The sequence below is a fragment of the Chaetura pelagica genome, unplaced genomic scaffold (genome assembly GCF_000747805.2).
Source record: "Chaetura pelagica isolate M959 unplaced genomic scaffold, ChaPel_1.0 scaffold42, whole genome shotgun sequence".
NCBI classification, from domain to species: Eukaryota; Metazoa; Chordata; class Aves; order Apodiformes; family Apodidae; genus Chaetura; species Chaetura pelagica.
In genome coordinates, this window is record NW_009952575.1 from 385,978 (window position 1) to 389,664 (window position 3,687).

Sequence of the window (3,687 nt, forward strand, 5' to 3'; positions counted from 1 at the left end):
AGCGTGACGTCACGGTTGGGTGACGTCACGGCCGGGTGACGCACGTGCCAGCTCGTCAGCAGTGCTGCCCTTCCGCTGACAGCGCTGCGCTTCCGCTGCGCGGTGGGAAGGTCAAGGCAGGCGCGTTTCTGAAGCTCTGCTTTTATACCAGACCAGGGGGTTTGCCCAGGGAGGCCCCTGCGGAGGCAGCTGCTCCCAGGACGTCCGTATCAGCGGCTCTCTGAGGCGATGGGCGCCGTGCACAGCCTTCAGGAAGCGGCAGCGCAGGCTGTGCACAGGAAACCCACTTCTCCTGGGTGCCAGCACTTACGGAGCCACTGTCCGCACATGGGTGAGGAAAGCAATGGCTCCTGCAGCACACTGCGAAGATCAGTAAATGAGGATGGCAGTGTCAGTACTGCTGATTGAAAATGGTTGGTGCTGTGGACACCTGGAAGAAGTACTCTCTAACTGAGCTGCCAAATGTTGCTCTCATTTTCTTGCTGGCTAGATTTACTGTGTGGGCTTATATAAAATGCATTACAGTAGTGGAAGGCATGGGTGACAATGGCTGGGCTTTCTGTAAAAAGACAGGCAAGTCTTTCTGCAGCACATGAAATAAACCAAACAGTTCTCAGCTAGCAACACAGGAACCCCCTTAGATTATGTGCCTTCCTCTTGTAAGCAAATTATGAAGCACAAATACAGGATGAAATTTCCATGTAATTTGTGTGGGGAGTGATTTATCCTGCATTATTCTCCAAGGCTAGCAATCTGGTGGAGAAGATACAGTCTTTACCCCTGACTTTCCTGTAATGCCTGAGCCTAGTTCATATCCATGCCAGAGGTTTTATCCAGAAGTCATCTCTATATTGAAAGCTGCTTCTCTGAGCAGGTGAATGGAGGCACCTGCAAATCAGCTGATGCCAACTCCCTGCCTGAAAATAAGATGACTGGCTGGCTTCTTGAAAAGGAAAACAGTTTCATGTGCTCCTTGTACAACAATGATGAAGACCTTGTACTTTCAGTATCCTAATAAAATAAGCCCAGTGTTAAAACTTTTTCCTTGTAGCACTCAATTTTCCTTCCTTCTTGCTTTACCCTACTGGAATTCCTATATAAGCTAATATGTGAGGCTGGAACTGTTCAAAAGGTTGTCAAGGAGGCCAATTCAACAGGTTAAGGTCAAAAAAGATGTCATCACATGTACTACAAAAATTTCTTCACTGGCAAAGAATTTAAAGGTTTGTATTGCAACACTACGTTAATCCTGCCAAGGATCAACAACAGGGGTGATTCAAGATGATGAAGGAGAAGAAGCAGCAGAAACAGAAGTAGGAGGGAAGCCAAGGGTGAACGCAGGGCTGAATCAGGGTAGGATTGTCTTTCCAAGGTAAGACTCCCCTGTACCCTGTGCTTTCACTGGTAAAAGGAGTTGAGATGAGAGTAAATCAGGTCCTTGTGTTTGATGCTTGGGTTCAGTTTTAATTGATGTAATTAAGCAGATCAAGGGACAGATCCAAACTATGCAGCTTTGGCTATTTTGCATATAAATCAGTATTATCTGCTGGCTGGAGCTACTGCCAGCTCTTGCGCTGGGTCAGGGGTAGTTTTGGTGTCACATTTGACATGAGATTCAGACTGTCATGCTGTATTTTAGTTTCACTCCATAAAAAGTTTTAAGTTCGTCGAGAAACAAGCTGCATATTTCTTATTCTCCAGTGTTATATTTTTTTCATTAATATTCTAGTTGCTGCTTACTAGCCTTTCCAGATGTGTCACCTCCAAATCTGAAGGCAGCTTTTGAACAGATCCTCAGGTGGCTATGCCTTGTCTTCTTAGAGTATTGGTCCATTCTTGGCATATATGTTTCACTCTAGACGAGAGAGTTAACTTGTAACTGAACACAATCAGATTATTAACGTCACGAGGATGTACAGACACAAAACGATTAATAATGGCGTTGGAATGGAGCCGCAGCTGGAACTACCGAAGTCACCGAACTCCACCTAGTGGGAAAAATCAGAAACAAATGATGCAGTAATGTCCATTTGCTTATGCATACACCTTGCTCTTGCCATGTATGCACATACACACACAACTTCACTTGAACTCCTCTTCCACAAAAGTCAAAGATATCAAAGGTGTTTTGTATAACCTATTTGATTGTGGAAAGAGGTCAAATAAAATGAAGAAGGAATGCTTGAGGAAGCCACATGCCAAACCTTTGGCTCATCAAGTATCTCAGGGCTTCAAGACACTTGGTATTGCCCTTCTCCCTTATCATTAAAGATAAGTATTATTTTTCTTAACATTTACACAATGTATTTTCATAATTTTTTTGCCTTTCAGAGTAGGATGGAGAGAGTGGAGGATAGTTAAGTAGGGTCTGATCAGCCCAGAGATGTCTGGCAATGACGGCAGTCTGTGACATACATGGGTAACGTGTGTGCCCTTTTAATTGAGGTCCTGTCCTGCTGGGTTGCTAGCCACTAGCTGCTTTTTGATATGAAGAGGCAAGCCTTTTTCCTAGCTATCTCTGTGTTGGACATTCCAAGCCCTTCTTTTGAGATTTCTTGTTTCTCTTGGTTATAGCCAATAGTAGATTATTTCAGTGTAGTCTATCAGAGGATGGACTCTAAGTCTGCCTGGGAAGTGAAGCTGGTGCCAAATACAACACTTTTTTTTTTTTTTTTTTTTTTTTTTTCCAATTCTCAAATGACAAACATTTTGTAGTCAAAACAAAGTGTCTACATTAATGCACGGTTCATCTAGTGGAATTAGGATTTTTTTAGGGTATTTTTCTTTTAATGCTAAACAGTCTGAGTTAGATCTTGTATGTATATTGTATGGAGCAGCTGCCTTGATGGGCTTAAAATTAATCATCTGTGCCTTAAAGATTTCCTAACTGCACTGCTATTTGGGACATGCTAAGGTCTTGATTTTGAAGTGAGGGAGAGGTAGGGTTTAGTTTGCTGTTGGGATGTTTTTCTGGTTTCTTGCTTTTCCTCTCTTGTATACTACATATAGGCAAGGTGTCTGCTTAAAAAAGCCTGAGTCTCTGTTTGCTATTTCTAATAGAGCTAAACAGGTTAGTATGAAACTACAACTAATCCTCCATGTCTGAATTAGCCTTTATTTTTAGAAATGCAGTTACTAATACAAGTTATAGAGATCCATTTTAGGCACTGCTGCTCTTGGTTGTGGCCTTTTGATGCTGGTTGTGCTTTATTTAAGTATCAAGCCAAATGTCTTGAGTGCACAGGAGCAAATGCAAACCAGTTACCCAATACATGACAGAATGCAACCAGTAATGTAAACTTTGACGTAGCCAGTGGATGTCACAACTGCTGGTACCAGTGAGCCAGGAGGGGCTGAGAATTTCCAAGTGAAAGACAAGGAGTTAACAGGGATGGGCTGTCAGGACAGAAACAGCTAGGAGTTAGCCTGGACTGTCTGTGACCCTTTTTCTCCCCTTGTAAATTATAGCCTTTGGTGAAGTAGGATGTAAGAAAAATCTGTGGCATTCAGTTATATGCTGTACTTTTAACTGTGTCTGGAACAAGTGTGGGGACCACCCTACCCAGAGCATTTCTTGTACCTCTCTCTTCAGCTAAGCCGTCTGTTCAAAGAGCACAAGAAATTCCTGTTGCCACCAGTCTTTGCTGATTGCCATTGTGACTCTAGGTAAAGTAAGGACAACATTCA